Raw genomic sequence first — 26,472 nt, 5'->3', positions numbered from 1 at the left:
TCCATTTCCTCCAGATTTTCAAATTTGTTGGCGTACAGTTGTTTGTAGTAGTCTCGAATGATTCCTTGTATTTCAGATGAATCAGTTGTAATATCGCCTTTTTCATTTCTAATTTTTGTTATTTGAGTCTTCTCTTTTCTTTTTTTTGTTAGCCATGCTAATGGTTTGTCAATTTTATTTATCTTTTCAAAAAACCAACTTTTTGATTCGTTGATCTTTTGAATTGTTTTTTGGTTTTCAATTTCATTCAGTTCTGCTCTGATCTTAATGATTTCTTTCCGTCTGCTAACTTTAGGATTGGATTGTTCTTGTTTTTCTAGTTCTTTAAGGTGAAGTGTTAGGTTGTTCACTTGCCATCTTTCCATTCTTCTGAAGTGAGCATTTAATGCAATAAATTTTCCCCTCAATACTGCTTTTGCAGTATCCCACAGGTTTTGGTATGATGTATCATTGTTTTCATTAGTTTCAATAAACTTTTTGATTTCCTGCTTGATTTCTTCTTGGGCCCATATGTCATTAAGTAGAATGCTGTTTAATTTCCATGTGTTTGTATAGTTTCCAGAGTTTTGTTTGTTATTAATTTCTAGTTTTAATCCATTGTGGTCTGAGAAGATACATGGGATAATTCCAATTTTTTTCAATTTATTGAGACTTGATTTGTGACCTAATATGTGATCTATCCTGGAGAATGATCCATGTGCTGATGAGAAGAATGAATATTCTGAGGTTGTTGGGTGGAATGTTCTGTAGATATCTGCCAATTCCAATTGGTCTAGAGTCTTGTTTAGATCTTGTGTTTCTCTACTGATTCTTTGCCTAGATGATCTGTCGAATATTGACAGTGGAGTGTTCAGGTCCCCTGCTATTATGGTATTAGTGTCTATTTCCTTCTTTAGGTCTAATAGAGTTTGTTTTATAAATCTGGCTGCTCCAACATTGGGTGCATACATATTTATGATTGTTATGTCTTCTTGATGGATCAGTCCTTTTATCATTAAGTAGTGTCCCTCATTGTCTCTTTTTATGGTTTTTAGTTTAAAGTCTATTTTGTCAGATATAAGAATAGCCACTCCAGCTCGTTTTTCTTTTCTGTTTGCATGGTAAATCTTTTTCCATCCTTTCACTCTTAGTCTGTGTGAATCTTTATGGGTGAGGTGGGTCTCTTGTAGGCAGCATATAGTTGGGTCCTGCTTTTTGATCCAGTCAGCCAGTCTGTGTCTTTTAATTGGGGAATTTAAGCCTTTAACATTAAGAGTTGTTATTGAAAGGTGTTGATTTATTCCTAGCATTTTATTGGTTGTTTGGTTGTCTTAGGTGTCTTTTGTTCCTTGCTTTCTGATTTACTGTTTGGTTTCTTTGTTTGTTGGTTCCTTAGGTTGTAGATAGTGTTTTTGTTAGCTTGTTTTCTCTTCATGAATGCCATTTTTATTGTACTAGCGGGTTTAGATTTTTCTTAGGTTTTTATGGCAGTGGTAGTTATTTTTCAGGAACCAAACCCAGTTCTCCCTTGAGGATTTCTTGTAAGGGTGGTCTTGTGGTAGTGAACTCCCGCAGTTTTTGTTTGTCTGAGAAATATACTATTTGCCCCTCATTTCGGAAGGATAGCCTTGCAGGGTAGAGTATTCTTGGCTGGCAATCTTTGTCTTTTAGTATTTTGAAAATATCATCCCATTCCTTTCTAGCTTTTAGGGTTTGTGATGAAAAGTCTGATGTTAACCTGATTGGGGCTCCCTTATAGGTGATTTGACGCTTCTCTCTTGCAGCTTTTAAGATTCTCTCTTTGTCTCTGAGTTTTGCCAATTTGACTATGACATGTCTTGGAGAAGGCCTTTTTGGGTTGAATACGTTTGGACATCATTGAGCTTCCTGGATCTGAAGATCTGTGATTTTTCCTATACCTGGGAAGTTTTCTGCCACTATTTTGTTGAATATGTTTTCAATGGAATCTCCATTTTCCTCCCCTTCTGGAATACCCATGACTCGGATATTTGAGCGCTTGAGGTTGTCTGATATCTCTCTCAGATTTTCTTCCATGTCCTTGATTCTTTTTTCTTTCTTTTTGTCTGCTTGTGTTATTTCAAACAGCCCATCTTCAAGTTCAGAGGTTCTCTCTTCAACTTCGACAAGCCTGCTGGTTAAACTCTCCGTTGTGTTTTTTATTTCGCTGAATAACTTCTTCAGTTCAGCAAGTTCTGCTACATTTTTTTTCAGGACATTGATTTCCTTGTACATTTCCTCTTTCAGATCCTGTATACTTTTCCTCATTTCATCATGATGTCTAGCTGAGTTTTCTTGTATCTCATTCAGTTTCCTTAGAATTATCACTCGAAATTCCTTGTCAGTTACTTCAAGGGCTTCTTGTTCTATAGGATCTAGAGTATGAGATTTATTAACTTTTGGTGGTGTACTTTCTTGATTTTTTGTATTTCTGGTGTCTTTTTTTTGGTGTTTATTCATTGTGGCAGGGGGTTTCACAGTCCACCAGTTTGAGACTAATGACTAACTAGGATGTTGCTGTGGTTGCCAATTTGGTATGGCTCCCGCCGTGACTGCTCAGTTGGCCTCTAGTGTCTTGTGTGTGTGGTTGCCTCGGGTCTTGGGCTTCTCTGGGGAGCCACCTTTCTGGTCAGCTTGGACTCTGCTGGGCTGGTGGATCACGTACCACAGGGTGTGTGATCTCTGTTGAGCTTTCACTTTCTGTACAGGACTTCTCCCCGTTCCGTGTGCTCTGGCCCAGGCTGTTAGATCGTGCAGTGGCGACCCCACCGGGTGTGTGGTTTCTGTCGAGTCTCCGCCTCCCTGGCCGCACGTCTCCCCCCTCTGTGCACACTGTGCTGGGCAGGGGTGTGTCTTCTGCACCCCTCGTCTATCAGCTGGGCCTTCAAGACCCTGCTCAGCACCGCCTCGCCCAGGAAGTCTACCAGGTTTCTGCTAGGCACAGACGACCGGTCTCTCTGGGTGCCTTTGTAGCACTGTGTAGATCTTTCTCGGGTCTTGTTCACCTTTGTATCCCCCCGGTATAAACCGAGTCTAGTGCCCGCCTGCAGCCTGCTCTCCGGCAGGTTCAAGCGGACCTGGGAACTCTCCTACCACACTATTCCCAACCAGAAATTCGTTAGGCTTTTTTCCAAACTGGTGGTCGCAGAGATGGTATCTGCCTCCCAGTAACAGGAAGTGTACTGGGGCCGGAGTCCAGGGTGTGGTGGAGTGACAGTCGGCCCGCCCTTACTTCCTAGCCCTCCCAACACTAGTCGGGACGCTCCACGCCCCCAGCCCCGCCAGAGAACCGCGGAGGGAGTGGGAGAGGAGGCCGGCCCGCAGGGTCCGGAAAGCCCCGCGCCAGGCCAAGCAAATGGGCTCAGTGATGGCCGAGCAGGGCGGAGCTGCCCGCACCTGCGAAAATGGAGGCAGCACCGGGGCAGTGAGTGGCCTGGTGGTGCAGGCGGGAGTCGCGTGGGCATCCACCCCCCGAACAGAGCTGTGCCAGGGATCACTCACAGTGCTGTGCCAGGTCGGGCGCTCGCTCTGTCTCTGATTTGTTGCCTTCCGTGTTCTCGGCGCTGCCGCCTCGGGCTGTTCAGTCACGGCACCGCTCGGGCGCTCCCAGGAATCTTCTTTAATGCCGGCCTGAAACCTCGAATCCTGAATAGGGCAGCTGGCCGCCTTTAGTGCGGCCCCAGCCTCCGGGATCCTGGCTGCATCCACAGCAGCCCTGGCGCTGTGTTCCGTTTCAAGACTCGCTTTTGCAGCTAAGAATCAGTTCTTTTCCTGCTCCACACTTCAAAGCTGTTGCCTGTAAATGAGGCAGCCTCTCCTGCCGGGGGCAAAGTGGCGTTGAGCCCCCACGACCGGCCAGCAGCAGCAGTCCTCCCTTAAGAGATGGCCAGAGGAAGGTCCACAAGTTTCCCGGCTGCCTGAGGCCCAGTGGCCACCTTTTCCACCTCAGCTACTCCGCGCCAGCCGCCGCAGCCGCCGCCATCTTGAAACTCCATAACTTAATTTTTTAATTCCATATTAAAATCAGTTTTTTCAATTCTAGTCAAATAAAAAACATGCCTTTCAAATCCTGAAAGAAATTTCAAAACACCTCAAATAGAATATTCTTATAAAGACACAATTTGCAACTTAGAACATATTCATTTCAGACTATGATATATTCAACAACAGAGCCTATTTCTGTCATGTTTTGAAAAACGTAAAGTTATCTAAAATCATAAATATCTCAAACTAACCATTTAAAGGAAAAGATGAATCCTAGATTAGGCTTAAGCCAGGACACAGTAGAGAGAAACCACAAATACATGAGAAGGAAAATAAAAGATAAGTAAAGTTGGAGCTATCAATTGCATTTCATCAAATGCAAGACTAGAAATGACAAATGGGCCTGGAAAGGTAAAATGGGACCAAATGACAAAGAGTCAAAGGCTAAAGACACTAAAATGAATTCTGTAGGGAAGGGAGTAACAGGGTTGTGAACTTCTTTCGGATGAATGATTCCGTGGATGCAAAAGGAAAAATGCAAGTTAGAGACCATAAACGAAGAAGCAGTTGTGCAGCTATTTTAGCAATCCACTCAAGAGATGACAGGTGCAAGAACCAGGGTCTTTGTTGGTTTGAACTGGGAGAAGTGGGGCATTTAAGAATAAAAATTACCTGGACCTGAAATGTGCTTAAATGTACACATATATGAGTGAGTTTGGGGATGATGGAAATGGAAGGAGTCAAGGGATCTAGCACTGGTGACTAAGTTGATAACGATGATGATGAAAAAGGAACAGCGATCTAGAAATAAATGCTACCTTGGGTATGTGAGCTAAAGTGTCATAAATCCAGCCAGAGGTGACCCATAGACAACTCAATGTACAAGTCTGATAATGGGAGAAGTCTGAACTATCTAAAAGAAACTACCCACATAACTGCTCCTAACTACAAAGGAAGCTGGGAAATATAGATTTTGCTTTGTGTAGCCATATATGCAGCTAAAAATTGGGAATTCTTTCATCAAGAAAAGAGAGAATAAAAACTGGGACAGACTTGCAACATTTCTTCCCCACAGGAAGAGCTCTACATGATCTACCGTAACTTTATCTTGAACAGCATAATCTATTACTATCTGAAAGGTCTCAATGGACATCTTCAAATGTGGTAGAGTTCATTCTGATCCTCCAAGAATTTATACAAAAATTTTAAAGAATAAATATACCAACCATCAATTCCATAAGGGAGGCAGGTCTCTGGTGAAACTTCAATTTCCAGTATTGGTAGTGTAGGTAGTTAGAACCAATCCTTCTTTTGAAAATAACTCTAAAAACTGGATGAAATCGTTTTTTTTTTTAAATCTCAAAAGCACTCTCAAAAGAGCTAACAAGAAAATGAACATTCATTTACTGGGCCCCAAAACCTAGGAAAAAGCAAGTTCCAGGCACTCAAGATTTAGTCTTGTGGGCAACTGCCAATTCCAAAGAAAAAGCTGCAAAACTAAGGTAACCTTTCAGTGGCTCCACAGAGAAAGGAAGGCAAAAGTCTAAGCCCCGAGGCCAGCCAAAGATATATTATCGCTACTGTAAGCTGGATCCTTAAAGATTTCTCTCCCAGGATAAAATAAACAGCTCAGATAAAACCGAATTCCAGTTCTACAACATCCTAGTCGCTTAAGGAATAGTTCTTTCCAACTTGATCCATAGATTCAACATGATACTAATCAAAATTCCATCAAACTGTTTCGTAGTTATTGACAAATTGATTGTAAAGTCTATATGATACAGTCAAAGATCCAGAATACCCAACACAAGACTGAAGCAGAACAAATCAGGAGGACTCTCATTATTCCATTTCAAGGCTTACTATAAAGCTACAGTAATCAAGACAGCATGGTATTGGTGAAAGAAGAGACACTCATAAGTTAACGGAACAGAGAGTCCCAAAATAAACCCACAAAAATATAGTCAACTGAACTTTGACAAAGAAGCACAGGCAATTCAATGGATAAGGGATCATCTTTTCAATAAATGATGACGGAACAAGTGGACAGAAATTCTAGAACTAAAATAAAAATTAGGAAAAAAATTCAATGGATTTATGTTTGCCTACAACTGGACACAACTAAAGAATTAAAAACTGGAAGATAAGAGATAAAGAAAAGACAAGAAAAATAGGAGAGGATTCAGTAAATATCCCTAAAATTAGAGTACACAAACTTTTTGAAGTGTTCTTCTATACTAAATTAGCATTAAAAGTGAAAATGGTACTGCAGTAATTTTTTAAAAGATAATGAGAATTTTTCAGAACTGAGTAAAGACATGTTGTTGAAGATTCAAGATCTCATATTCAGTAAGTCTACTGAATTGTAAGGAGAATAAATAAAAAGGAAAGAAAACCACACCAGGATACATCATTATGAAACTGCAGAAAACAAAGGACAAGGAGAAAAATTTTAGGAGGAAAAAACTAACATGTAACTTTAAAAGGCATCAACAGTTAGGCTCATCACTGACTTCTTAAACAGCAGTGAAAACCAGGAGACAGTAAAATGTTATTTTAAGTGTGCTCAAAGAAAATAACTGCCAAACCAAGAATATTATACTCTACTAAAACATTCTTTAGAAATACAAAAGAAAAAAATATTTTTATGCAAGAAAAAAAAAGCTCCAGAAGATTCTTAATGATCCCCGATGGACAGAGATACATGAAAAAAAATGAAGAGGAGAAAGGGAGAAAAAGTAAGGATACAATTCATAGTGGTAGAGAGAAGTTCTCCAAAATATCAATTTTTGCTTGAAAGCTCAAATTTTATCATTGGCAACAAATACCAGTTGTTTTCCTGGAACTGAGAGGTCCACTTTGTTCATTTTTGTGAAAAAAATGTCTGCCAAAACACCCAAGTCTGAGTTTGTCTCAGTCATTTTTAGGTTAAAATTGAGTCCATTCCAAAAAAATACTTACAAGTAGAACAATCACACAAAGCTATTTTCTTGAGATAACTGTAGTTCTTTGATATACAGCAGTAATGCTTTACGTACACTTCCCATTCATCCATCAAACAGAATATTAAAAATGCATGTTTTCAAGGGTCATAACTTAATAAAATCAGAATTTTCACTGCTTCGTTAAGGACATTTTTAAGTGAAGCTGGCTTGTTTTTTTACACTGTGAGTATATGGCAGTGAAGAATGTGTCTACTAGTACAGTTTGGTGCTGCTGCTTAATTCATGCTATCATACCAAGTTTTACCCACCATTGCTTTTGCACTGTCAGTGCAAATGTCAAAACAAAACAAAACAAAAAGGCAAATAACGTCTTAATATAATTATGAAAGTAGTTCTTACCTTGTGGTCCACAGGGGTCAAGGACCACACTTTGAGAACTACTGCCTTAGATAAATGTCATAAGAGTAAGCTAGCTAAATGTAATCAACTGTCTCACAATACCAACAATGCTTATAAAATACACATTAAAAAAAAAAAGTCTTCTGCTTACACAAAATCTCAGGGAGTTTTCCTCCCACCTCCAGCCTAATTTGTTCTGTTCCTTCATCATAAGGTTCTCCCTAAGTAATAACAATCCTTATGGATTTAACAATTCTAGATCTTCAAAGGAGTCCTTATTTAAACTAGTTATGAAAACTTTCTATATACAATACATCCAACAAACCTCTTTTTACCATGTAACCTTTTAATGCTATTCTAGATGATCTTTCATTTTAGCCTTTACAGATATTTCTCTTCGATTTAATGACAGGAAGTCCTGATTTTTTTCTGTGGATGAAACTGCAAATCAATTTCCTTTTTGATTTTTGCTTCCTGAAGTACTCAATCCCTACTGGGCTATCTTTCTCTGCAGCTTATTCTGTTCTCTGGTCCCCCAAAAGAAATCTGTTTGTTAGTACATTTGCCAAAACGTAATCATTCGCATACTGTCTGAACTTCTATTTACTTATTATTTGATACAGCTCACACTTTAAAAACAAATATTTTAAAAAGAAACTATCACTACCATAAATGGAAATCTGGCCTTTCTAACATACTTTGCAATAAATTCACAACCCAACCACCACTCAATCAACCTCAACTTGCTAAATTAATCAAATCTCTCTATTCCTCTGAAAAAATAAACTAAAATTTCCCCAGCAAACAAAAAAATCTTTCCAATTAATGGACTTCTCTAGTCAGCAGTGAATTAACTGTTTTCACAAACTGATCTGTAGGCCAAAGGCAAGACTTAGCTGCATCTATTCACAAACCTTTTCATGCTAGTTGTACTTACCGGCATTAACTCAGAATAATCATCTAAATCAATAAATTATGAGCCCAAAAAGGCAGTGTTCTTAAAGACAACTCAACTACCCTGAATTTTTTAGATGTCGGTATTTTCAGTAATGCCAAAATTACATCCTTTGATATACACAAAAAAATTAAAAGCAAAAACTTGAACACATATTTGGAAACCAATGTTCATAGCTGCATTACTCACAATAGTCAATAGGTGGAAACAACCCAAATGTCCACTGGTAGACAAATGGATAAACAAAATGTGGTATACATACATATAAAATGGAATACTATTCAGCGCTAAAAAGAAATAATCAAGCCAACAAGTGACATGGAAGAACCTTAAATGAATATTACTAAGTGAAAGAAACCAATCTGAAAAGGCTACATACTGTATGATTCCAACTATATGACATTCTCTTAAAGGCAAAACTTATGGAGATAGTAAAAAGATCAGTGGTTACCAGGAGTTAGGAGATGGAGGGATGAAAAAGCTAGGCATAGCACAGGGGATTTTTAGAACACTGAAACTATTCTGTATGATACTATAATGATGGATACACTTGTCAAAACTCACAGAATGTGTAACACCAAGAGTAACCCTAATGTAAATTATCACTTTGGTGATAATGACGTATCAATGTAGGTTCACAGACTGCAACAAACGTACTACTCTGCTACACAGTGTTAATAGTGAAAAAGGCTATGCATGGATCAGGACAGAGAGTACATGGGAACTCTGTACTTTCTGCTCAGTTTTGCTGTGAACCTAGAACTGCTCTAAAGAATAAAGTCTGTTAAAAAAAAAATGAAATTCCAATACATGTTACAACATTGTTGTAGAGACATTATTTCATACACAAAAGGATAAATACTATAAGAGTCCACTTAACATGAGGTATGACGAATAGGCAAATTCATGAGTGGGCAAATTCATCAATGTACACTGAGAAGCTAAAAAAAAAAAATTCAATAAATAAATAAAAGAATGATACTTATGCATACTGGGGGAAAAAAGCAGTTAAAATGGTTAATGTTATATATATTTTACCACAACAAAATAAATTATATCATTTGCAACTCTCTATTTCAACCTGAGATGAAAAAATTTAGACATGAAGTTAAAAATATACTGGGGGAACATGAATATGAGTGTGAAGGCCACTGGCCTAGACTATTGTTGGCTTCCCTAACTATGATCTGTATTGGTATGTACTAAGTATTCAATGCACTAACAAGAGCAGCCTATAGTGCCAAAAAATAACCACTGGAGGAACCCGATGAAGAATAAGTTAATTATACCAGCAATCCATGTTTGCTAAAAAGCCTACAATTCTCCATCTCAACCTCCTCAAGTTAACTCCTTTTTTTACCTTTTATATCTTGAGACAAATGTCACTTCGTCACAGTAGCCTTCCCTAGGACCCTCCTCCCCCTTGAAAGATCAGGACCGCCTCCTTATGTATATACCGTAAACTCTTCCTTCATTATATTTATCAGTCAGTCACTGATTAAAGAATCAGAGAAATAAGTATGTCTCCCTCATTAAACTATACTCCATGAGAACTGGCACCCTGCCTATTTCCTTTACCACTAAATGCTCACCACCTTATATATACACCATAGAATACTTACTCTGCCATAAAACAAGAACAAAATTCTCCCATTTGCAACAACATGGATGAGCTTGGAGAAACTTACGTTGAGTGAAATAAGCAAAGCACAGAGGGATAAATACCATATGTACTCACTCATATGTGGGAGCTAAGAGAGAAAGAAGGAAGGAAAGAAAGACCACAGTGGTGTGTTGGACTTGCAGAGGGAGAGAACATTACCTAAGGATACAAAGGGGGATGGGGAGGGAGGTTAGGGATAATTGGGGGGATAACTGGGTGGGGGACGCAGGGTATAATCACAATTTGTGGTAATAGGCAAGCTGCCAGTATGGACCTGGCCATCACATCTTAGGCACGAGTGGTGACAATTTGCTTTGTACTCTATGAATATTCATAACCAATAAAAAAAAATAAAATCATATATACAAAAAATAAATAAATAAAAACTGAGTCAAAAGGGAAACAAAAAGCACAGCACAAGGCAGTTACTCTCTCTGCTCCACCATTTCACAATGTGATTCCCTGAGTTGCTGTAGTCCCCACCAGGACAAGACCCTCACCAGATGTGTTTCTTGCACTTTGGACTTACTAGTTTCTGAAACTGTAAGCAATAAATTTTGTTTTCTTTACAAAAAAAACAAATGAATTTGATGGACAATGGATAAGACCATTGTAGTAGATTTATACAATGGAATCCTATACAGCAATATAAAAGAACAAACTACTGTTACATGCAAGAATGTGAATGAATCTCAAAAAGACTACTTAAAGAAGCCAGGGACAAAATATTATACACAGTATGCTTTTAAAAAAAAATTTATATGAAGTTCTAAAACTAAATACTAACCTATAGTGTTAGAAATCAGATTGCGGATGCCTGGGGTAGCAAGAGATGTGGAAGATTGACTAAAGATAAGCATGTGGTAATTTAGGATAAGGAAAAGGTCTATATCTTGGCATAGTAATTGGAGTATATATGCTTGCCAAACTGCTCACTTACAATGGGTGCATTTAATTGTACATAAGTTATACTTCAATAAAGCTGATTTTTAAAATGTAAAAATAAATGAATAAATGCTCACCACCTAGTACAGAAAGTGCCTTGTACATATTAAATGTCTAATACATGTGTTAAATAATGGTACAACAACATACTCTTGGATAATTTAATGGTCTACTAAATTCCAAATATTCTACCCATTATTTAATCTCATTTTGATAAAAATTATATATAAAACCCCTTACCAGAAAAAATACACAAATATACAATTCTATATCATTATTTCAAGAGTTCAAGGACTTTCTGAAGCTTACCCATGGATAAAAACTTTTGCTCTAATAAGAAAATTGTACGTGGGGGAAAATTTTCTTGAGCAAGATGTCAGGATTTTATCTCTATGTTTGACTCTGTCACCTCAACTCCAGAAATTCCCTAAATTACTCTTCCTAAAACAACAATTCTAACCCAACCAAAATTCTTCAATGCCAAAAGGATCAAGGCTAAAAGATAAATAAACTCCAGAAATAAGAAATTACTTTGAGCATTAAGGCCAGTGACAAGCAGAAACCAGCTTTGACCCAGGTCCATGCTCTCCATCCTTACCTAATCCTACAGCTCTCCTGTATGCTGTCTACTCCAGTTAGTATAGTCTCTCATCCCTTGCATTCCTGCCTGCTGAAATCATATCCACTACATCCAGTCAAATACTACTCTTCAATATAGCTTTGTCTGTTTATCCTAACAAGGGATCTGTCTCTTCCTATGAATTCCTATAGCACTTAATTATACAGTTCTAATGATACTTATATACTGCCTTGTTTCAAATATGTAAATTCACTTCTCCTGTCAGTTACTGAGCTATTGTTTCTCAGCTTCAAACCCACACTTTACGCTTGGCTTTGTCATCCTGGTGCTCGGACTCTGTGAGCCACATTTTTTTCCTTTGCAGCTGCTTCTCATTGGGATCTGCCAATAATGGTAAAAAGAGACTACAAAGCTGTAGGAAGATGAGACACTCTCCCATCCTATTTTTTTGCTTCCTATTGCTGCCAGTATCGACCGGCAGATCTTCTTTAGGCCATTAGCAGCACATTCTAGTAGCCACAGTTTACTCCAATTTGCAGTTTTTCTGACACAGAAACAGAACCACCCCCTAAGAAACACCAGCACCAGCTAGCCAGAGCCCCCTCTGCAGCGTTCTGGGCCTCAGTCCCATTGGGCCCCACTTCTGAGCTCAAGACACGAGCACCAACCGAGCAGCACCCACTCCTCAGAGGTCAGAGTTTTGTCTCCCTTCTCCAAGCTTCTGCCATTCCTCTCTTTGTTCCCCCAGTTCTAGAGATAGTAGCTGCCTCCTCAGTTGCTACCTCCAAAATATCTTACTGTTCCCTTCTGTCATTTTGGTTTTTCAGTTCACAATTCTTTATATTAAATTCTCTGTTAAAAAAGTCACTGGTGTGTTTTCTGCCTCCTGACACACTTTCTTACAATTCAGAACGAAACTGCTTAGGAGAGCGAGTATACCTTGAGACATCTGATTACCTCTACCATGATACTTTGTTCATAGAAAGCAACCAAAATAAATATTTAGTGAATGAATGAAAAAACCATATGCCTATAACAGCCTTATCACTTCTAAGCATATCCTTTGAAACCTGCTCAAAGAGCTTAATGATTCTTTGGTATATTTAAGAACGTTTTGACGGACTGTAAAATCCCTTGCAAGTGTTTGTTCACTTGGGCGAACTACAGTTTTAAGTGTTCTAGCTTGTACCTGTTTGTCATACTTTATCACATCATTTGTTCTCACATTTATCTGCTCTCACTTGAAGTGGACATTTTAAATAATTTTCAGGCTTACTTTTTCTTTTAACTCCATATTTTAATCTATCACCCATCTCTTTCTGATTATTCTCCAATTATCCCTCTTCTTTCAGGATACTGATATTAATGTCATACCAATTTCCTCATGTATAAATGAGAGCAGAATTAGATGACCTTCAAAATACTTTCTCACTTAGAGATGCAATAATTACATAGTGTCTCACCCAAATAAATCCCCCCACCTCAGCAACGTTTACTAAATTAATATTTATGTAATTTGATACATTCTTGTAGCACAAAACACTCAGTTTACTTTTTTTAAAAAAAATCAAAAACCTGTTAGTCCCAAGGCTTAAAGTGACTTGTTCAAGATCAGCCATACTACTGCTACTTGTATTTTCACAAAATCTAGATATAAATGCCTCACAGTTTAGAAAGTTCCATATTAAGACTAATTACTTACTGATAATTTGTTTAAAAAGCTTTTCAAACCTATACAGTGGAAAAGAATCACAATACCTTTTATTTGTCTCTTTCCTTCTGTGCTTGGTTATTTCTTTTAAGGCATATGGAAAATGGCTCATAAAATGGTGGTCAAAATCGCTGAGGTAATTCTTTCGAAGCCATGATTCCTATTAAAATAAGCAAAGATTATAAAATCTACAAGAAAAAATAATGTGAAATAACCAACGAAAGTTTAAGCAGAAATTTGAAAACTTATTGCTATTCAACTAGACATGTTTCATTACAATACATCTTTTGCCAGTGATCTGTAAATAAATGTTAAAATTAAAATGAACTATTACTGCACATAATTTTCATCTGCAGATCCTTTTGGTGCTTAATAATTACTTTTACTTGAATTTTATCTGCTGTTTAAGAGGGAAAAAAGGGAGAGTAAATGAGATTTAAGAAAATTCTGAATTTGGACCATTGATGCAATGTTTATAAAATACTTAAGAAAGTCTTATACCTGGTGGTCTCTTTATACCCTAACTCTATTCCTCAGCAAATCCATTATTTCACATTAAAGATATTTAACACTTTCACAAAGCAATACACTTCCCAAAATGCTTCAGAAATATTAGTAATTTTATCATTCCCTCCTACTTGAACACTGTCTTTCTAATTCCAGATCATAACACTCTTATTCCCTTCTATCCAGGGTCATCAACTATCCCATTTTGCGAGAGACTGAGTGGTTTCTTAGGAGGTGGAACTTGAGATGCTAAAACAGCTGGTCACCCTAAAGTTCAATTGTTTTTCCTTCTTAGTAACCTTTTCAAGATTCTTCTATTCTCCCTGACTTCTAAATGTTTGGATTTACCCAGATATCAATCCTTGTACCATTTCTGCCTGACTCCAGATTCTATGTACATTTGTATCTTGTACCCTGATATCTCCTCTTGAACGTCGAACAGGCATTTTAAAACTTAACATGAATAAAACCAAACTCTCCCTATCAACAGTCACCTTGCCATCTGGACCTTAACACATGCATTGTCCTTAAGTCCTTTTTCCTTCACTATGCACACCAGCAGTGCTGTTGGCTTTACCTGGATCCAGTTACTTCTCATCACTTCAACCACTAGCTACCATTCTACTCCAAGCTACCATCTCTTACCTGGATTATGGCAATAGCCTCCTAATTTATCTCCCTGCTTCTCTTCTTATCCCCCAAAAGTCAGTTCTCCACACAGCAGCCACAGTGATATTTTAAAACATAAATCGTGCTTCAAAATGATACAGAAAGGGGAAAAGAGAATAGGTGTACATATATGTAGGGCAAACTGGTCATCCATGAAATGATGGTTACTAGAGCTGGACAGTAAGCACAAGGGAGTCAATGAGTGTTCTACTTTTGTAAACTCAACATATTAAAGTTCAATAAACATAATGCAGATCATGCCACTCTTCTGCTCAAAACCCTCCAATGTCCACCGCACTCAAGTTAAAATCCAACCTCCTTACCAGAGACCACAGAGAACCACATGATCTGGCCATACTGTCACTACTCTTTTTCTCCTTCACTTTCTACCATTCTCCTAGCACCTCATTTGCACAGGCTTTCCTGCCTTTCCTCAAATATGCCAAACTTGTTCTCACCTCAGGGCCTTTATACTTGCTGTTCCCTATGCCTAGGATGTTCTTCCCACAAACCTTCGCAAGACTCGCTCTTTCACTTCATTCGGTGACATTCAAATGTCTTACCCTCAGAGTGCGTTTCATAACAAACTATCTAAACTCCCTCTCACTCTGTTCCGACACACGCTGTCTTTACACCCTGCTTTACTTTCATCTTTCTTCCTAGTACCAACATTTTACATTTGCTTACTGTCTATCAGTCCCACTAGAAGGTAAACATGAGAGCAAGCATCTATCAATCTGTTTATCTCTACATCCAGAGCCTAGAACAACACTATTCAAAAGGCCTTTTTGAAATGATGAAACTGTTTTCTATCTGTGCTGTCCAATACAGTCGCCTCTGCCCACATGTAGCTATCGAACACTTGTGACTGAGGAATTGCAGTTTTAAATTGTAATTAAGTAGCCACATTTATAGATGCCCAACAAATCTTACAATAAATGCCTCAAGAAGCATGAATGCATCTGTCTGTGTTTAGTTGCAAATTCTAATCCTTATGGGAAAAGGATAACAGCAATGAGACATACAGCAAAAAAGTAGCAAGTAAGCCCAGCATTAAAATACAAAGTTAAGGCAAAACAAAAATTTTAGAGTGCATAACTACAATTGTGGCCCTGACACCCAGGACCCCGAAAGCCAAAGCGAATTAAAAAGTTAATGAAAAATTGTATTTTCACTTTAGAAACTAGCTACACATTAAGTATACACACAGTATATCAGAAATAAGCAATCTCAGTAAGGATCTGGGTATTCAACCACTGCAAATAACATTCAATGTACCTTGAGATTTTTTTTCAAACCAAGGATCAAAGTTTGAAATTACTACAAAGGTTTAAAAAAAAAAAAAAAAACTAGTTGAATACAAATGAAATTTCTCAAATATGTTGCAAATACTAGTAAACTAAATGCATTAAACAGCACCAACACTTAAAAGTAAGTAATCAGTGGTCTTAGAACTGTGTACCAAACCCGGATGTCAATTTATCAACAGAAAAACCTATAGGTTTTCCGAGGAAAAAGTTACAATTCAGCCTGTGGTGTGTGATTCACTTTTAAGGCCAAGAAATGCCATTCTGTTCCTCCTAAAGATTAAACCGTTGCAACACAGATGAGCTTGGAGAACATTATTTTAAGTGAAATAAGCCAGGAACAGAAAGAGAAATACAGCATGTTCTTGCTCTATGTGGAAGATAAGAAAGTTGATTGCTTATACACAGAAAGTAGAATAGTGATTACCAGACGCAGAAAAGGGGAGTGAGGAGAGAGACTAGGAAGAGGTTGACTAACAGATGCAAAATGATAGCTAGAAAGGATGCATAAGATCTAGTGCTCTGTATAGCACTGTAGGGTAACTGTAAGTAACAATTTATTGTATATACTTTCAATGAGCTACAAAAGAAGATTTTGAATGTTCCCAATACAAGGAAATGATAAATGTTTGAGGTAATGGATATGTTGACTGACTGAATTAAGATCATTACATATTGTACACACGTATTGAAATATCACACAATATCCCACACACATGTTCAATTATTGTGTCAATTAAAAAAAATGCTTTCTAATAAATATCAAAAACTTAGGAAGGAAGGGAGGGAGGAAGGGAGAGAGGGAGGGAGGAGGGAAGGAAGGGAGGGAGGAAGGGAGGGAGGAGGGAAGGAAGGAAACAATACTGGAAATTAAAAAAAGATTAAGCTCTTATAGGTCATCCAATATCTTAACGAACAATCTACAAATAAAGGTGAATGAGAGAGAAACTAACAGTGCAAGTGGTAAAAAAAAATAAATTAACATGCACTTTAACGGCATTATGTATGGCTAACATACATTTTTATACTTTGTCTCTAAGATAATGGTTCTTATTTTATCAAGTTATTACAGTTCAGCATAACAAATCTGCTAAGGTAAACTAGAGAATTCTACCAGCAGATGCTTTCAAATATTATTCCTATCTGAATTAACCACCCTCCCACTCCAGTCATTTCAGTTTTAAACCGTATCTCAATGCAGTATTCTGGTCTTCAACAGTCTATACAGTCTTTAAACTTAGTAGCCTATGTTAAGGAACTGCTAAAAAAATGTAGCCATGTTATAAGAACACAAAATAGATCTAAAGCATACTATTTTAAATATCCGTAAAATTAAAGCAGATCCTTTGTCAGTGTTATCAAAATAGTAATAGATAATCCAAAACTAGTACAATTAATAAATTTGCAGATTTGTTATTTTGGTCCTACTATCCTATCTAAATACAAATACAACTACCAAAGCAGTACGAAAAGTTTACTGGTGCTCATATGTCACCAAACACCAAAGAGGCTTGGAATTTTTATTTTTCGGCTCTCTAAAAACAAAGAAAAGGCTGGTACTCAAAGTCCATGTTGAATATCATTACTTTTATTTTCTATCTTAGCCTTTCAGATGAAAATAGACCAATTCAAGATTGCAGATTAACATATACTTTTCTAAGAAGCTGTACAGATTATTACTAGCCTAATCACAAACCAACTGCCATATGAAAATCAAGCTTTACTTTCTCCAAATCACATACTATACCCCTAATCATGACTAATTTTTTTTTTGCCAGTTTCTGCAATGAATCAAAAGACAGAAAGGCTCAAAACTATTAAACAAAATGCTACCCTGTTTGGAAAAACAACTCAAAAAACGTCCTTACAGATGATGGGTCATGGATTATTAGCAACAGAGCAAGCTCTTAAAAGAAACACACACCTTAATACAATTCCATAAAGCTTTGCGAGATTATCAAATACTATTTAATTTATCCCTAGTCAGTTTATGCAGGCTTCTGACTCATTCTAAACTTCAGCATGAAATAAAAAGAATTAAAAAAACAAAAAACAAAAAAAACACCGCATTCTCAGTTTTATCTGTACAAAGGCCACCTCAAGAATTCACACTTGCCTAGTCAAAAGTCCTTGCAGAATTCTTCTATAAACCAGATACTTCAATCTTTGAAGTCTTGCTCCGGCAGCTGATCTTTTAAAGTGTGCTACCATATTAATTTAGCAACACTTTAATCTTACAGTTTGTTCTTCCTTAGTTGCACAGCAAAAGCATGGCAAGTACTACATTCACTACAGCATACTTAAAACAATTCAGGGCTAACCACCCGTTCAGTTTGCTCCATTTCTGCTAAATATGGCAATGGGGTACAAAGTGGAAGAGACTACTTAATAAGCAACTGTTTTAATAATACAACAGACTTTCAGAAACTAGAATACCCTGACATAATCAACCTGCCATAAGCAATACACTGCAACTCTACTGTGAATTACACCTAATAAAAACAAATGAAATCAGGTATATTCAGTTATCCATTTCACTTAAAAAAATGCATTAAATATATTCAGATAATAATCTCTCACTAATTTGTCTCTAAAAACTAACTTGTAGTTTTGTGCAAAAGAAACAAGTTTATAGTTCAACTCTGGGTATTTTTTGGAAAATGCATAACCAGTTAGTAGTAATAAGCTGATTTCTAATCTTCCCATTTATGATAAAAGGCATTACTAAGAAAATAAAGAACCCATTAGTTCTCACCAATTTATGGGTTTCATCATGTTGTTTAGAGAGTTTCCACAGAAGGGAAATAATGTTAAGAACTTGCTGCATAACCTGTAGAGGTTCTCGTTCTATACCATTTCCAACAGAAGCAGATAGTTGTGGAGGCACAGCTTCAATCCAGCACTCAATTAACAATGGAATTATTATCTCAATAAATCCTTTCAGGTTTTCTGTAGATGACAGGCCTTCATCCACACTGCCTCCTCCAACCAGGTACCTAATAAGGAAGGGAAAGAATGAAGAAAAAGATTAATGCTTAAAAAATATTTATTATCCCTTGCTTAATTTAAATCTTAAATACAAAATACCACTAAAATGAAGTTCCATAAACTAATAATTACATTAATCAAGACTAGAAAGAAAAATGAAATTCTAAGATGACAAAGCCAACAGAGATCATCAAGTTTTATTTCTCATTAGGCTCTGCTAGAAATGAATAAATTAATATGCTTTCAAATGACTCCTCCCATCAGTAAACCAAATCAAATCATGAGTAACTATATGAAAACTACGAAATACAACTGCATATCTTCCCATCATTAGCCATCAATGGTCAGCAGTTATAATTCAAAATAGGAAAACTGAGTGTGGACATAACTGAAATCCTTCTTACCGTAGCCTGAACTGTGAACTGACATTTGGCTGTGAACCCCCATTTTCATAAACCTGGATGTGTTGCTGGTCGTTCGCATGTTCCTTCCAGTTGATAAAAATGGAGTTGCTAGTGGCATGGGGATTTTCTTTTTGTTCCTGAAGTCCTTCACTTTCTCTCAAACTACTGGATCCATCTGCCAAGGCCTGAAGGAATTGACTGAGTCTCACTAAGACTTTCAGCCTCCATTGCTGAGAAGTGAGTCTCCGATTAGGATTTACAGAAAGTATCCAGGACTGGAATCTGTCTCTATTTACCAGTCCTTTGGACAGCTGCTGATGAGAAATAAGTTCTACAAAATTCTTAAGCAATATACTGCTATGGTCAGTAATTAGAGCTGGGTACTGTTCCAGCAGAATGTCCAAAAGTTTTAAAGAGTCCTCCTGAATTCCTTCAGTAATGTGAGTCATGGCACTAGAGAGATGGGCACTTACCAAAGGAAAAAATGGAGAAATTTGTTCAGCTCGTATTTTGGGGGCCAGGAACTGAAGAAGCTGAACTGCTGCTAATCGTACATTAGCATCTTTATCTGTAAACACAGCAGTCAGTTTGAAAGGTGTGCATCAATTATAAATGGGTACTGAGACAAAAGGTCTTTAAGTCCAAGAAGAGCACTTTGTTTAACCCCAGCATTGTAGTGATGCATCTATGACAGCAAATCCTATAAATAAAAATACACATTTTAGGTACATACACATACACATTCTATTATTTTCAAATAAAGATGCTAACTAAAATTATGCTAATACACTAACACTCCATGGAAAAACTACCTCAATAAGTATTTTAAACATTATTTAGCTTTTATTAAGATCAGATCACAGTTTTATCTTTAAAATATTTTTATCTTAATAATGTTACATAATTTTCAGTTAGAATTTTCTCGTTTTTACATTAACCTGAACGCAGACTTAGGCACTCTATGATTTAAAGTGACAGCAATCAGCACCATTTACTGAAGACCAACTATAAACCAAACGTTAAACATTACAGTATGTTCATTTACATACTTTTAATTTAACAGGCCCTTTCTGCCTATTTTAAATTGTCTTTCGGAAGGTGTGTGTTTTATTCAAAGCACACTACTTAACAATTTTATTTCTGGCATAATGTACATAACTTTCAAAAAAAAACACATAACTTCAAATACCTTTCTGGTATTATTTAACCCTCAGAGCTTAAAAACCAAAACTAGAAAATGCATATCTTTACAAAGACTTGTACTATACACAAATGTTCATAACAGTATTATATAAGAGCCAAAAAGTGGAAGCCATACGTCCATCAACTGATGGGTGATCAACAAAATGTGACATAACCACACAATGGGATACTGTATGACAATACAAAGGAATGAAATACTGTTCTGATACATGCCTCAACATGGATGAACCTCAAAAACATTATGCTAAGTGAAAGATCAGTAACAAAACACCATGTATTATATATGATTGCATTTACATGCAATGTCCAGAATAAGCAAATCTGTAGAGATAGAAAGTCGATTTGCGTCACCTAACGCTAGGAGAATGGAATGGAGTGACTTCCAATGGATACAGCGTTTCTTTCTACAGTAACTAAAATGTTCTAAAATTGATTATGGTGATAATAACATAACTCTGTAAATGCACTAAAAACCATTGAACTATATTCTTTAAAAAGAGTGAATTTTATTATGTGTAAATTATATCTCCATAAAGCTGTTAAAAATTTTTTAAGCAAAACTACTGGTCAAACTTCAACTGACTTCAAGCATTCAACAGGAACCTATAATAAGCTATGTGCTATGTATGGGTTCAAAAATGAGTAAAACAGGATCTTATCTTAATTAGCTATAAAAACAGCTGGTAAAATGTTTATCAAAAGCTTGACACATTAAAAAGTTAAACATAAGAATTATTTCCAGATGATATATCATCACATAAGTATTCTAGGGAAAAATCATTATGGGTTTAGTTTAGCAAATCTTTCTGGAGGAGGTGGGAAAGATGCAGGTATAAGATCAGATATAGGTAACAGATGAACTCTAAACATTATCCATCAATAAACCCTATGACTCTAGGCAAGCCATTTGCTTTAAGAGTTAAAACAACTTTTCACAAAAACATAACATTCTACATGATTTCAAAAAAATCTCACTTTACCAAAACACAATTCATGACTTACCTTTATGTTAAGTTTTCTATTGTTTGTTGGAAGTGTTCCATCCTCTTTGAGTTGCTCGGGCAGATGTATCGTCTTTGTTTTAAAGTTTGTTGCAATAGCATTTTCTATCTTGGGCTTCTTTTTACCAACTTTTAGTTTTACTTTTTGGAAATCATCTTGGCGTTTTCTTTTTTTGGTCATTCTTGAATGCTATAACGAAAAAAATTAATTTAAAAACAATGGATAAAGACAAGAATAAACGATAATAAAAAAGCTATTTTCCTACACTTACATTACTCTAACACTTATTTCAAACATACTCAAGAATCAAGGCCTACAGTGATTATGTCAAAGGATCAAAATATTCAATAGAAAACACTGTTAAGAAATGCAAAAAGTAAGCTGAGTCAAGAAATACTGAGGGGAGTCATTAACAATAGGCAACAGTCTTGCCACTGGTTTTGCAAGATTTTCTGAGCCATGGAACCCTCTGTCAAGCAACATGCTAAGTGTAGACCTTCCGAAATGATTTTTCTTTCTTTGTGTGTAGGAAAGCAGCACACTTGCTACAGATATACCCTGTATCTGCTGGGAAGCTTGTAGTTCCTACAGTCCCCTGCGGAACCTCTAGCAAAAGAAAGCAAAATTTGAAAATCAATGTTATTAATAAATGTAGCTTATAACAGGAAAAGTTTCATGAATGTAAATGCCTAAACAATGAGGAAGATTCAAATATGCAGCAAGGAGAGTACTAGGCATTTCATGAGCAAGGAAAGTCAAGAGTAGGGCATGGGCTTGGTATAGGCAAAGTGAAGATCCAGCATTCTGAATACCAGGAAAAGCTAGACTAGATATAAACAGGAAACAGTACCCAAAAGAAAAAAGAATAAAACTAGGATAAAAAGCAGCTTGAAAGGAAATGCAATGTAACAGAGGAATAAGGAACAAAGACCAGGTAGGCCACTATCATAAGAAATAATGCAGGCATCACCATGTCACCTTGCACCCCTCCCTCTCACCACATTATTTCAACTTAAATCCAAATCTTCCTTACACAGGGCATCTTTGATCTGCGTAAAGACGGTCCATTCCCAGACCACTACTTTAAAGAAGTCCTTTATATCTACCCTAGACTATTCAATAGTTTCCCCACTGGTATTCTTGCCTCGTCTCTAGTGTCTACTCTCTAGACTACTGGCCACAGTCACCACAGAGCTCTTTCTAAACAAAGATCTAACCAAGGCTCAGGAGCTTTCAGTTGTTCTTACTCCTCTCACATAGTAAAAACTCCTTAGCAGAATATATTAGGTCCTTCCAAATGTGGCCCCATTCATCCTCTCCAGCTTTACCTTCCCACAAGCTAATCTCTATCTAAAAAACAGTCTCTCCCACCTGGTACCAGTTCAACTCTTCTTGAAGCCTTTCCACATGCCACAAAAATAATGAATTCTGACTTCCACTACAGTTGAGTAAGTAACTACCTTTGGAACAAATGAAACTTCTCCTGGTCTATCAGAATTATCCTGTGCCTAACTATAAAAAGTCACAATGCTATACCTGTTGGTACAAAAAAAAAAAATGAGTTAAAACGAAAGCCTGCATTACTGCAAGATTAATAAAATGTCTGGTGCAAGACTGCGCAGCTCAAGTTCCAGCCTCGAGTTCAAGGATATAATCTGAATTATATCCAAATTCACTTCACTGCAGGGTTTTACTACATTATAAAATCCCCATGAGCTAGGATGTGGCTACACAGATCAAGAGCCAATTCTAGAACCATACTGATTAGGTTCTGATCCAGACTTTGCCCCTTCCTAGCTGTACTTATCCACAGTGCCCTAGTTTCTACCTATAAAATAGGGATAACAACAATATCTACCTCACATAGTTGTTATGAGGGAGGTCAAATAAAGAGTAAATTACTTCATGCTTGTAAAACACTCAAAACTGTGCCTGACACATTGCTAATTATATATGCAATAAGCACAAACACGTATGTGTTCTTGAAGTCTCCGGACCAGTGCATACCAAGCACAATATCAGATGCATTACATACATTACCACTCAATCCCACAATACCATGTGAAGAAACTGGTACTAAACCCATTTGAAAGATGTGGCTCAGAAAGGTTTTTAAGTCAATCCTTCACTAGAGAGTTGAAGAGGGGCTGGGCCGGTGGCTCACTTGGGACAGTGTGGTGCTGACAACACCAAGTCAAGGGTTAAGATCCCCTTACTGATCATCTTTTAAAACATAAAAAAAAAATAGAGTTGAAGAGGAATTCACTCACAGGACTGAGCTCTGCAAAACCTACTGTATGTTATACACACTGGAATCAAAATGGTTTGCCTTATTTCATTTATCCCAATCCCAAGTTTTCATCCCACCCACATCTCTAGTTACTTCAGTCTGAAAAAAACAATGGGTAAGGAAAGGAAGACTAAAACGATGGCCCGGGCCGACCCCGTGGCGCGCTCGGGAGAGTGCAGCGCTGGGAGTGCAGCAGCGCTCGCGCCGCGGGTTCGGAGGATGGCCGGTGCGCTCACTGGCTGAGCACGGTGCAGCCGGTCACAAAAAGACAAAAAAAAGAAGAAGAAGAAAAAAAAGGATGGCCTGGATACTCACCTGGCCTCTTTTAATACAAAACCGGTTTTCACTTATTAAGCAAGCACAATCTTTGAGCTTTTCCTATAATTACTAGCGGGTACCAGGGATGAAAATAAATGGTACAGGACATTCTGAAAAATTAACCCTCTTACCCCCACCCACACCAATCCTCTTGGCTCTCTTTAGCCATTAACTACCTGACTGATCTCTAACAGAGATTACTGTCAAGTTCATGCCATGTTATCCGTCATTTTGTATTAGTCACACGAATGTTCTGCCTTCGATAGGACAATTAGGAGGGCTCATTGCCCTTCCTTGACTTTTAAAACTGGCAAGATTATTTCTATGTAGATCACATTTTTACATTAGGAACTTTGAAAGTTCTACTACAAGTTTCTGTTATTTTCACCTAAAAGAAAGAATTTCATAGCACAGAAGTCAAACAGTTCTACTAAGCCGCTTTCAGAGTAGCTGGTTTTGAGTATAAAGTAGGAACTCTGACCTCAAGGACTGAACTCATATCACTGGGTCTCTTAGATATGTGAGCCCCAATAGTTTTTAAACTATCGGGCTTTAATTCCATATATTCCTACTGCAGGCCTTTTCTGTTAATTTCAACTAAAGGCAGTTCATGGCTATTAAAATTCAACGGCACCGAATTCCACCTAGTTTGCCTGACACCTCACTACCCTTCCTCATTTCTAACTTCTTTTCCCAAAAAAGTCAAGGAGAGAGCAAGCACACTGCACTGGGCCTTTGACAATCTCCTCTCCAACCCCGACCCAAACTCCACCGAGAGGCCAGTCGGAGGCACCCGACTTCCCCGAAGCAAATGCCCCAGGCAGAGGGGACTCCACACAACTGGTGCTCCGGTTCTGCTCGGTACAGGTCGCTTAACTGCACACCCGGGCGGCGGGAGGGCGAATGAGGAGGCGACCGTTCAGCCCCACCCCACGTTCTCGGTCTTGAGTGCCAGAAGTGAAGACCCCGTGGGTTTTAGGAAACTATCCCTCCTTCTACTCCTGTGAACGCCGGTCAGGGCCGCAGTCGAGTAAGGGGGGCCGATCCCCACACACAGACCTAAAACTCTCAGACTCGGAACCCCGCGAACCCGCCCAGTCACTTGAAACGCTTCAAACGCCCGCGCGAGGCGCCCCGCCCCCGCACGGCCCCGCTCCGCACCCAGGCCGAGCTCCAACGGCGCGCCACGGCCGGGGGCAGGGAGGGGCGCACAGCGGCCACAACCGGCCCTGTCCGCCTGGGCCGCCGACCAGAGAGCGACGGCCCCGCGCGACGTCCCTAGCCCCGGGAGGGCCCTGCCCGACGGGAAGTGGCCTCTCACCTGAAGGCCCTGCCGGGGCCGGGCGCGGAGGCCGAGGGGAAGAGCGTGCGACCAGAAGCCCAACGAGCGACAGCGTGCGCCGCCGACCGCAGCCTGTCGCTCCCGGAGCGTGTCTTCAAATCGCCTCGTCCTCTCACGCGACCGCGTCTCCTTCCGCCGCCCGGAAATCAGGGCCCCTCCCCCGCCGCGCCGCGCTCACGTGACCACGACCCGCCGCCGCGCGCAGCCGGGGAGGCGGGAGCCGGAGCGGCAGGCCCCGCCCCCGGGAGAAGGGGTCGCGCCGGAAGCTTCCCGCCCGCGGGGAGGAGAGCGCCGGATTGGAGGACAAAGCCTGGCCCTTAGGGCCAGCCCACAACTTTGCAGGCCTGCCTCTCGGGGTGTCTCCCTGGTCACAGCTAGCTTTTACTCCTTCTTGTACACCACGTTTCTTCAGACACGGAGCTGCATTCAGAGAATAGTTTAAATTGAACTGAACTAAGAAAGGGAAAAGTTTGAGAATGCAAGGAGGGTGGAATTCCTGGGGACATTAACCTGGGCTACGATGGAGCCGATAAGAATTACTTAAAAGCAAAATACACCTCGTAGCTGATGCCTGGAAGTCTCAATCTAGGATTTTCCCTAATATTTCAGTTTCTCAGGACTAATAGTCCTGCTACTGAAATTAAGTGGAAAATTAAATTAATTTAAATTAATTTCTGAAATTAAGAAATTAAAATGCCTAGAAAGAAGGTAAAAAAAGCAAGGAGAATGAGCCTTTGGGAGATAGTCTTGGCATAGACTGGCATGGTGACACGGAAGAAAGAGCCCCAAGTATGGAGTTTAGATCTTGATTCAAATTTGTCTCTACAGCTTACCAGATATGAGACTTAATAAAGCTGGCAAAGACATTGAGCCTCAATATAGAGGGTAGGAGTTCAAAGCAATGATGTCTGAATCTGGGAGACCCAAACTCTGGAACTAAAACCATGCCTACTGCATAATCAGAGATTAATGAGGCAGCACCAGAAACCCCGCTCTTCACTGTCAACACAGCCACACTGCCACAATTTGCCTCGAATCCCCCATAACCATAAACTTTTAGGAGTCATTGGCATTTTATGGCATTACATATAAAGCTATGAGATTGAATCAGAAGAAGAAAGGTTTATTGCCTGCCAGATTTGGCCCCTGAACTCCTGATTTATACCTAACAGGTCATTCAACTTTTCCTTTTGATATCAGGTATACATGTTAAGGTCAACATACTCAAAGCCAAAATCCCAATTTACCCTCTGAAATTTATTC

At 38.5% G+C, this 26,472-nt stretch overlaps 1 protein-coding gene across 3 annotated transcripts in view; it reads right to left on the bottom strand.

Moving 5' to 3' along the window:
* The window catches only part of LOC134386481 (tripartite motif-containing protein 75-like), a 58,401-nt gene extending 33,115 nt beyond the window's left edge, over positions 1–25,286 (bottom strand). For 2 of the 3 annotated variants that reach the window (XM_063108682.1, XM_063108683.1), the window contains exons 1-5: positions 25,189–25,286; positions 21,260–21,448; positions 19,528–19,754; positions 18,418–18,658; positions 13,227–13,339 (exon numbers count right to left, since the gene is read on the bottom strand). The gene's annotated coding sequence lies outside the window, so the exon portion shown is untranslated. The other variant, XM_063108684.1, reaches the window with a different exon arrangement.
* Between the last annotated feature and the right edge of the window lie 1,186 nt (positions 25,287–26,472).

The sequence above is a fragment of the Cynocephalus volans genome, chromosome 9, assembly GCF_027409185.1.
Source record: "Cynocephalus volans isolate mCynVol1 chromosome 9, mCynVol1.pri, whole genome shotgun sequence".
NCBI lineage: Eukaryota > Metazoa > Chordata > Mammalia > Dermoptera > Cynocephalidae > Cynocephalus > Cynocephalus volans.
This window is presented reverse-complemented; position numbering and strand designations above follow the sequence as displayed.